This window comes from Corylus avellana, chromosome 2 (genome assembly GCF_965113065.1).
Source record: "Corylus avellana chromosome 2, dhCorAvel1.hap1.2, whole genome shotgun sequence".
In the NCBI taxonomy this organism is placed as follows: domain Eukaryota; kingdom Viridiplantae; phylum Streptophyta; class Magnoliopsida; order Fagales; family Betulaceae; genus Corylus; species Corylus avellana.
Genome location: NC_142491.1, coordinates 4857254 through 4868816, shown reverse-complemented (window position 1 = coordinate 4868816; position 11563 = coordinate 4857254). Strand labels below are relative to the sequence as shown.

The 11563-nt window shown below is 33.7% G+C and overlaps 1 pseudogene; it reads right to left on the bottom strand.

Moving 5' to 3' along the window:
• Positions 1-4504: 4504 nt before the first annotated feature.
• On the bottom strand, positions 4505-5383 carry LOC132186784 (rust resistance kinase Lr10 pseudogene; annotated as a pseudogene).
• Between the last annotated feature and the right edge of the window lie 6180 nt (positions 5384-11563).

The following is an 11563-nucleotide window of genomic DNA, read 5'->3' as shown; positions in this document are numbered from 1 at the left end:
TTAAATATTAAATCTAACCGGTTAACTTATTTTTTAAAAAAAAATAAAAAAAAATAAAAATTCAACACAACATATAAAAAAAAGTTCAGAATTCAAACAATTGTCACAACATATAATGATAATACATTAATACTTAAATTGTGTTTATAAGTAACACATTGGTCATTGTTCAATCCAATGTCATTTACTTAATTTGATATTATACGAATCATATCATCATTGTACATTAATAATATGATTCACTTAAAGTCTTGAATAAAGTGTTTGAATTGGCATTGAATCATATGATTAAGTATTAATATTATACATTTATATTATTCATATGCATATGTAGACTTATATAGACTTATAACATATATAGACTTATAAGTTTATAACGTATATTTGAAATAAGTCTCTAGATATTTAATTGTTGTATTAGTATGAATTGGTATACTTATGAGTTATGTCATATTATATATGTATAATTTGTTATTATACATTCAAATGATTTAATGATCAATTGATCATGTGATATAATCATATAAATTATAGTGATAATATATTAATACTTAAATTGTGATTTAATTATTTTTTTAAAAAAAATTGTAATTTAATGATCAAGTGATTATATGATATAATCATATAAATTATAATGATAATATATTAATACTCAAATTGTGATTTAATTATTTTTTAAAAAAATTGTGATTTAATGATCAAGTGATTATGTTATATGTATAAATATTTTTATAATTATAATTATAAAAATATATTATATAAAAAGGCGGTTAGCGGTTACGGTTAGTAAACCCAATAACCGCTAGGCGGTTATAGCGGTTAGGCGGTTAGCGGTTAATACGATTAAGCGGTTAAGCCGTTAGCGGTTATAACGGTTAGCAAAAGCATTGACACCCCTACATTGAATTATGCTGATTTTATCTTTAATACAATTGCAAAAATTTGAGTTATATAACATGATTCATTTAATGTCATTCTTATGTTTAGTATCTGTTCTTTTATAGTTGCTATAATTGTACGTTCTAGCGAAACTTTGTTTTTTTGTTTTTGTTTTTGTTTTTGTTATTTTTGCTCTTTTAAGATTAGGTTTCTTGAAAGGCCTGAGACCATTAGAGATGCTAAGGTCCAAGGAGCATCCTCAGAATGACGGAATCCATGTTAAGTACGAAAAAAAAAAAAGAAAAAAAAAAAAGACTTACTCCCAATTATGTTGTAGGAATATTAATCTGACATGCTTTATTAAAAATGCATGTGAAAAAATTTATGCTCTAAAAACATATGTAAGTTTAATCGGGACATGGTATTGCTTAATGTAGGGGCGAAAATCCCTTGTCGCCGCCAACAAAAAAAGTCTGAATAATCACTGACTTTTTCCGATTGAATGAAATTTTCATAATTAATCGCCACTATTAAGTCGATGATGGTGACAAGCATATTATGTAACACAATACAAAACTGCGGTGTGAGCAGTTTGAAGAAGCTTGAAGCTTATATCTGTTGCCTAAAATATTTAGATGGAAATCGAAAATCTCACAACTAGCTTTTCTTAATCACTTTTAACAAATTTTAAATAGCAAAAGGCTATTGTTGATGCTGGTATGAATTTTAAACCGACTTGAAACTGATTTATCTTGTCATAATTAATTTTGTAGGTTCCATGGCGTGATGGACATTTATTCAGATTGACACCGAGTCAATGGTGATTAAAATTTGAGGCACAGCGTAATGAAGGAAAGAGATATTAACAATTTTTCCAACCCCGACATTTCCTTGAAATACCACTTTTCATATGTGACCAGTCAAATACGTTAACTTCTATGTACCTATCATAATAATTTATGGATTCAACCTTCATTATCTTTGATCTTCCAATTAACTTCCAAATGCATTTATTTGGAAGCGAGTATTATGGTTATAAATTCATTAATTTTGGTTGAAAAGGCGTAATCAATTATTAAATGGTTCATTTATTTATACACCATATTCTAGACGATGAGAATTCAATCACATGGACCTTGTATGTGTGTATGGTGATCATATTTAATGTGTTTCTGACTAGAGTTATATATGCTCTTGGCCTACGCTTCTGAGTCTCCCCTATGGTCTGCAATACAGAAGAAAAAAAGCGAGGGAATTTTCCTTGAAGCTTCAGTGTCGTAAATTTTGTAGGTCCCATGGCGTGATGGGCATTTACTCAGATTGACACCAAGTCAATGGTGATTGAAATTTGAGGCACAGCGTAACGAAGGAAAGGGATATTAACAACATTTCCAACTCTGGCATTTCCTTGTGACCACTCAAATACGTTAAGTTCTATGGACATATCATAATTTATGGATTCAACCTTCATTATCTTGGATCTCCCAACTTCCACATTTATTTCGAATCAAATATTATGGGGAGTGGTTTAGGTTGAAAAGGAGTAGTCAATTATTAAATGGTTCATTTATTTATACACCCACTTCAAGCGTATTTTAGACGATGAGAATTAAATCACATGGACCATGTATGCGTACGTGTATGGTGCGATCATATTTAATGTGTTTGTGATTAGAGTTATGTTCTTGGCCCTATGCCTTCCAAGTTTTCTTCGTCAATGGTGTGGAAAAATCAGTTTCATGGTGTCCTTTTTCTTCCATGAATTTGATTCAATCACATGGTGTGGAGTCCACCACACTTGGCCACATTCATTCGTCCAGTGGAATCCAAAACTCACTAATTGATTGATAATCAGAGAGACTAGACCAATCATGGTGGACTTGGAACTAGTCTTCTTTCTGCCGTGTCAATTACATTTCTCAACTTCTTGTTCACACATCAAAATAAAAAATAAAAATAGGATTACTTTAATCATATTTATTCAAACAAATTAAATAATTTCAACAACATAGAGCTGAAAAGAATTTTTTAGAGACTTAATTGTCTTCTAACTTATACCCAATAATACCTTAAAGATGAAATACTCAAATTCTGTATTTATAGTCTAGGTTATGGACCTTCAATTAAAACTTAATTTTCATCAATTATTTATCCCATTAATGAATAAAAAATCAATTCCAATTATGATTCTACAAATAATTCTTTATTTGGAATAAATTACGTGTCTAATTAAACCGTTCATGGCATATATATGTGGGTCACACTTTAATTATTATGAGATTTGCATTCTCTCACTTGGCCCTTATGACACATGATTTTTTTTTAATAGTATTAGGTACTTCAATAATGACCATAAATTTATTTATTCTAATTTTTTTTTCTTGGAATAGCTCTCACATAAAGAATAGAGAGCCCTTACTATTAGGTCCATCCTGATAACACGTCTTTTGCAGCCTCCAATTACCATGTGACAACACATCATCAATTTAAGAAAAATGCAAAAAAAAATGAAAGTGAGAACAATCTCACCAAATCAGAGAAAAAAATACATTAAAACCCGTTTTTAATGCCTCAAAACTCGTTTTTGGATTCAAAACTAAAACCTAGAGGTAAAAGGTTAACCCTTTAGGGATTTTATCACCTTAAAATCTAGTGTATTTTGGTCCAAGTTATTTTTGTGCACTTTTTATGTTTTTGCTTATATGTCGGTTATTAAGTGGGAGCTGTAAAAAAGGTGTTATCAGGATAGTCCTAATAAAAGGTTTTCTCTAGAGAGTACTACACATAAATCATATATGGTAATAAACTATTATATAATGAGTCATCCCTTCTATGTATTTCCTCTCACACAGATTATATGACCAATGGGTCTACTCAGGTGAGAACTTTACGTATACAAAAGTTTCATGAAAAAGAATTAACATGATGCTTGGAATTGTTCAAATAATTAATAATGTCAAAGTGACACAAAATTTTCATGTACATGCACAAGAATTTTGCTTGTAAGGTAAATTGTATTTCCTTCACACTATGACCTCTAGCGATAACCATTCTCATCATCAACATTGTTTTTTTGGGATAGTGCCAGTAAAATTTGGGTTCAATCTGATATGCCAAATTTACAAAGTAGTAGATGATTAATGGTAATGGAAAAGAATAGCATCGTACCTTCTCCAACTTAAACTAAATTCATTTCTTATATATGAGAAAATAGAGTTCAAACAAAAGTGATGATGTAATAAGGCAAGTTATCATAAATCAAAGGAATTCTTATTTACCACACATAAATATCAAGCATCTTTGTGCTATCAAATAAAAATGATAAAACTAATTGCCTAGACTCACATCATTTTTTTTTTTTTTTAATCAATAATAGGACAAGGGTTACAGGGAGAGAAAACAAACAAAACGAGGTGGCCTCCCCAACTACAAAAACCAAACAAAAAAGGCAATACAGAGATATAAAAGAAAACAAACAGTAGGCAATGGAACCTTCCGAGCCTCTCCAATGGCCGCACTAAGCGGTTCACAAAGGCAAAAGGGCTCGGTTAGAACTGAGTTGATTAACTTGATTCTTTTGATTGAATTGATAAGCAAGTTTGATTTGAATCCTCTCTAGAATTCATCATGGACTTTCTGCTGATGATAAGAAAGTCTTTGAAGGCATTTGTAACTCAACTTCTCCTTCAAGCATTTCCACGACTTTGTCTATTAAAGGGCGATCAATAGGCTTCATCTGTATACACCATAACGCAACTATGATCATCTTCTTAACTATTTTCTTTTCATCCTCTGTAACATCTCCCAATTCTATGTCCTTTTCGCCTATCAATTGGTCATAAACCCAAGTTGGAAAGTAAATTTGGCTTGAATGGTCAGTAAATGCATTCAAGTTCCTTCTTCTACTTGCCATTTCCATTAATAACATTCCGAAACTATAAACATCAACTTTGCATGAGATGTCTCCAATGTTTTTGTAGAACAATTCAGGTGCCATGTATCCTAACGTCCCTGTTGCAGCAGTCAAAAAGATATTGTCATCTTTTGGATATAGCTTTGCCAAGCCAAATTGAGAAACCTTGGGATTAAAACTCTCATCAATAAGAATATTGTGAGGCTTGATATCAAAATGCAAAATCTGCATGTCACATCCTTGATGTAGATATTTAATTCCATGAGCAACTCCTAGAGCTATATCATACATTTTATCATAGGTTAGGACGGTACTTACTTCTGGTGAAAATATGTATTTTTCCAAGGAGCCATTAGGCATAAACTCATACACAAGTGCCCGCTTAGATCTTTCAACGCAGAAACCAATGAGTTGCACTACATTAGCATGGTGAATCCTTCCCACAATCTCAACTTCATTTATAAACTCTTGTCCATTGGCTTTGGACTTGTCGAACATCTTTATAGCTACGAAATGACCACTTGGAAGTGTTCCTTTAAATACAGTGCCAAAGCCTCCTTCACCCAGTTTTTCCTTGAAACTTTTGGTCATCTTCTTAATTTCTGAGTAAGAGTCTTATTGGCATGATGTTATTCTGGCTTTGTAGAAATTCTTTAACAGTATCATTCATTGATAAACGCCTCCTATAACATTTAAATATCAAGAATGCAATCACAAATGGAGTCGCCAGTAGCATTTTTGCTGCGTGGAATATTCCTATAGAAGAACATCACCAAAATAGATTGTAAGCGAATACATGTTGCGGCATTGATGTAAATCTTTTTTTTTTTTTTTGTTAATAATTAATATTTCATTTTGGCTGCATGTTTAATGATTCGCTGAAAACGAAAAAAAAATAAAATTAAATAAAATTAAAGATCAAAAGACGTACAGAAGGTTCTTAGTTCTTACCATACGCCAGTCTCCTGTACGTCAGAAATCTGATTGGAGGAGCTGCAAGAAATAGGAAAAACAAATTAATTAATAAAATTGCATAAACAATCTCAATTAACCGTTTCCCAAGCACATGGTTATCCTCTACTTGCTTCATTTTCATATTGAAACCTCACGTTTCTCATAGATAAGCTCTCGTCGTTTTGCATCTGGTCCTGTTTTGACAAAGAAAAACAATATTAACATCAGTGTATGTTTGGAAAACTTGGAATTTAATATTTCATCTTTTGTCTACATATGATGTTGGAACTATTTCAATTCGTGCTTCAAAGGAGAAGAAGAAGAAGAAGAAGATGGAAATCAAAGGAGACATAGAGAAACCTTACCTGTGTATATCTCATGTAGTCTGTCAATGCCTGTTTATTAAAAAGAAAATAATAACGTCAGCGGTTTGAAATTTTAGAATTAAGAAAAAGAAAGAAATAGGGAAAAGCAAAATAATGTTACGGATATTAATGCCGCAGGAAGAAGGAGGACAGTAATGACTATCCTCAGCAGTAGCACTGCAAGTTTGATGGCCTAAGACAACAACAATTAGGATCGTGAGTCCAACAGGGAAGATAATTCCTCTTGCCATGGAGAGAAAGCAGAGAGAGCGAGAGAGAGAGAGAGGATTCTAAGAGAGGGAATAGCTCCCACGGCTATGGATTGTAGTCTGTAGACAAAGTAAATAATGTATATATACCAGCTGTTTGACTCCAAGTCAACTTTCAAGCTAATTTCTTTGTCAGATATTAATGGCGTGGAAAAATCAGTTTCCTGGTTTCTCTTTTCCCTCGCCAATTTGATTCAATTATCACGGAGTGGAGTCCACCACACTTGGCCGGATTCATTCGATCAATGGAATCCAAAGCTCACTGCTAATTGCAGACGGCCACAAGAGCTTTAATAGTCATGCCTTATAAAACCCCAAAAGAATTTTGTAATGGACTGAAATTTACTTCAAACCAGTTTAAAGAAAATATTTTTCAACCCATTTAAATAGTGTTAAGTGTCTATAAATATTTAAAAGGCTTATTAAATTCTTAACGTCATTAATATCAGTTTACTAATTTAGACTAAATTTAACATGCCTGTTAAATGTTTATAAACACTTGACACTATTTTAAATGAGTTTGAAAATATTTTCTTCAAACTGGTTTGGAGGAAATTTTTATCCCTTTGTAATTAAGAAGTATGCAGAGCCACCTCAAGGCCTATGGGTGGCCCGCGAGCCACCCCCAATGGTGGCGGGGGTGGCGGCGCGCCCACCCCAGCCACCATTGGTAGTGTCCACCCCATGGCCTAGGGGTGGCCACGAGCCAACCCAAATCTGGCTGGGGTGGCGGCGAGCTCCCCCATGGGTGATTGCCTTATACGTTTTTTTTTTAATAATTAATTATTTTTTTAACTTAAATTTGGTATTAATCAGGTGTGGTTGTATTTTTTTTCCTAAGCTTAAATTTAGTATGATTAACTTCTGATTGGTAGCAAAAACACCCCATTTAATTGCTGCATGACCTTATAGAAGATGCTCTCCATACCAAGTCGCCTTTCAAGTTTTCTTGGTCAAATATTAATGGCGTGGAAAAATCAGTGGTGCCCTTTTTCTTCCATGAATTTGATTCAATCAAATGGTGTGGAGTCCACCACACTTGGCCACATTCATTCGAGCAGTGGAAACCAAAACTCACTAATTGATTGATAATCAGAGAGACTAGACCAATCATGGTGGACTTGGAACTAGTCTTATTTCTGCCGTATCAATTATATTTCTCAACTTCTTGTTCACGTATCAAAATAAAATAAAATAAAACTAGAATTACTTTAATCATATTTATTCAAACAAATTAAAGAATTTCAACAACATAAACGTGAAAAGAATTTTGTAGAGAGTTGTCTTTTAACTTATACCCAATAATGCCTTACAGATGAATACTCAAATTATGCATTTACAGGCTAAGTTATATATGGACCTACAATTAAAACTTTTCATCAATTATTTCTCCCATAAATGAATAAAAAATCAATTCCAATTATGATTTTACAATTAATTCTTTATTTGGAATAAATTACTTGTCTAATTAAACCATACATGGTATGCATATGTGGGTCACACTTTAACTATTATGTGTTTTGCATTCTCTCACTTTACCATTTTTTCGTTTCTCTTCTTTAATTCCATGAACAACTCCTAGAACTATATCTACATTTTATCATAGGTTAGGAGGGTACTTACTTCTGGTGAAAACTTGGTCGACTTCTTTGGTTGATGAATCTCATATATATTTTTGGTAGACATGATGATAAGGAGTCAGTAATTCACCCGCTGCTCTCTGATGATGGTGCAAGTGGCGATGAGATGGGTGTGATTGCCATAGTCGGTATGGGGGGAATTGGCAAAACCACCCTTGCTCAGCTTGTTTACAAAGACGACAGGCTAAAGGGGCATTTTGACCATAAAGCATGGGTTTGTGTCTCGGATGACTTTGACGTGTTAAAGCTAACAAAAACAATTGCTGAGAAAGTAACTAAAAAAACTTATGATACTAATGATCTAGATCAAGTTCAAACAAAACTCAAAAGAGGAATTGATGAAGAAGAAATTTCTAATGGTTTTAGATGATGTTTGGAATAAGAAGTTTGCTTATTGGGAGCTCCTAAGCAAACCCTTTAAATCAGGGGGCACAAGGAAGTAGGGTCATCGTATAACAACACGCGATCAGGAGGTTGTATCAATCATGCATGCTAGTATAATTTATCCTATAAATGAGTTGCCTAAAGAATATTGTTGGTTTCTATTTGCAAAATATGCATTCCACGAGGTTAACTTTAATGCATATCCACAACTAGAAGAAATAGGAAGGCAAATAGTAGAAAAGTGCAAAGGCTTACCTTTAGCAATCAAGGCAATTGGGGCTCTTTTGCGGTCTAATTTAGATATTTATTGAATGGGATAAGGTATTGAAAAGTGACTTATGGGATTCACCAATTAAGGAGACAGACATACTTCCTGCTCTAAGATTAAGTTATCAATATCTTTTGCCACCTTTAAGGTGATACTTTGCATATTGCTCCATATTCCCAAAGGATCATGCTTTCAAAAAAGATGAATTAATCTTTTTATGGATGGCAGAAGGTTTCTTGCCACAACTCCAAAACAAAACAATGAAAGAAGTTGGTGGTGATTACTTTCTTGCTCTTGTATCAACATCATTATTCCAACAATCCAATTTTGATGAATATATAATGCATGATGTTGTCAGCGATTTGACAAAGTTTATATCTAAAGAATTCACTTTATGCCATGAAGATGACAACTCTCGTGAAATTCTAAGGAAGACTTGTCATTTCTCGTTTTCTTACCAAAACTTTGATATTAAGAAGTTTAAGACCCTTTCACGAAGCTAAGGGGTTGCGCACTATCATAGAAATAAATTCTTGGGATTCTAGAACCAAATTTTTATTACCAAAGATAAGATGCCTACAGGTGCTCATTCTATCTCACACTATGGGCTTAAGTGAATTGCTGGATGCAATTTGTGAATTCAAACAACTACGTTATTTGAACCTTAGTCATACGTCGATTGAAAGATTGCCTAATTCCATACATAAGTTGTGCAATTTGCAAATATTGAATTTATCACATTGTGGCTCTCTTGTTGCCTTTCCAAGAGATTTGCATAAACTCATTAATTTGTGTCATCTTGATATTACAGAAACTATTATGAGGGAGATGCCGATAAATCTTGGTAAACTAAAATGTCTTCAGACATTATCTACATTTATCATCAGCAAACGTAGTAGATCTGGCATTGAAGAGTTAGGGAAACTTAGAAATCTTCAAGGATCGCTTTTCGTTTTAGAGCTCCAAAATGTTGAATTTGTGGTAGATGCTATGGACATAAACTTGAGGGATAAGTACCTTGAGAAGTTGGAATTGAAATGGAGAGTTGATACTAGTGCTTCAGAAAGTCATGGAATTCTACTTAATTGTCTCGTGCCCCAGTCAATATTGAGAAGCCTTAGTATCTACGGCTATGGTGGTACAAGTTTTCCAAACTGGGTTGGGGATGATTCATTCTCTAATATAGCATCTCTTCGTCTCGAACACTCTAAATTTTGTTGTAGCTTGCCACCACTTGGGCAACTACCCTCTCTGCAGAGCCTCTGGATTGTTCGGTTGGATGGAGTTGTTACCGTAGGTCGTCAGTTTTACGGCCGTAGATCTTCTTCAAGGAAACCATTTGGAGCCTTGGAATTTCTACGGTTCGAGAAGATGTTGGAGTGGAAGGTATGGTTTCCTTTTGAGGCTGAAAACAAAGGTGGAGCTTTTCCTAATCTTAGAGAGCTTCGGATTTCTGAATGCTCTAAGCTAACAGGGGAGTTGCCTGTCCATCTTCCTTCTTTAGTCCAACTTTTAATTCAAAATTGTCCCCAGCTAGTGGCTTCACTCCCTGGGACTTCTTCTCGACATAAAGTGACGCTTTCAGATTGCAATACGGTTGGATTAAATGAATTGTCGATTGGAATACATGAGCTTAGCATAAAAAACTGTTCGATGTTAAAGCTCCCAATGCACCTGAACTATTCATCCCTTGAATATTTGACATTGGACCACTGCACTTCTCTCAAGTCCTTTCCATTATTCTCAAAGATTCGTGAGCTGTCAATCTATAAATGTGATGTGCACAGGCATGCTTCTCAAGATTTTTGCTGCAAGAATTTGGTTCTTCATAATAGCTCGACTGCCTTTCACTTAAATGCTATTTTTGGAGGTTGTAGTGGAGATATTTCCCAGGATATTGAAGATTATCGCTGATTGTTTTTCATTTTAATTTAAACAATTCCTAGATGGTTTCAGTTTTGAGTGTTCAAAGTGTCTTAATAGATGGTGCTTCAAGCTGTTTTCTATTCTCATCTACATATTGTGTCATTTTTTGGGGCCATTGAATTATGTCGCCCTTGTGATTTTATCTTTAATACAAAAGCAAAAATTTGATTAATATAACATGATTCATTTAGACGTGTAGCATTTCAATCAATGTCATTCTTATGTTTGGTATCTGTTTTTTTATAGTTACTCTGCATGTTCTAGCAAAACTTTGTTTTTGTTTTTGTGTTTGTTTTTGTTTATGTTTATGTTTTTTTTTTTTGAAAGGCGAGGGACCATTAGAGATGCCAATGAGCATCCTCAGAGTTTATGTGTACAACTTATTTATTGAAGACAATTTGGTCAGTCAATTGGAAAAAAAAGAATTATACACATTTGTCAAGCTCTTGTTGTAATTCTGCTGTCGGGAATACTGCGCGATTCAGAAAAATTGCAATTAGAACCAGATGGATTTGAGGAGATTGCTAACACAACATTTGATGATGGTGTCGTACGTGCTTTAGTTGTTGGAGATTACAAGGGGGCTGTTGCATAGTGCATATCTGCAAATAAAATGGGGCTGGATGCATTAGATACTGCTCACGTTGGAGGTGCATCCTTATGGAAGAGCATATTGGACCAATAATTTAGGATGAGCCTTCATCTTATCTAAAGGTAGTTCAAATATTCAGATTTTACTCTAATTAATGAACATTTGAATTTGTGTGAAGAAAGCAGAGATAAAGATGTTATTCTTTCTTGTGAATTAATTGTTTTCAAAATACAGGACTCTCTCATCTGCAGTGTTGAAAAGTGATCTTGAGCATCGCAAATACTAGGCTCTTGAAATTCTGGAAAGAAACACTTTCTCTTCTTCATGCCCAACTATCATATACTCCAAATGAAGAAAAACTACGAGGCTTCTT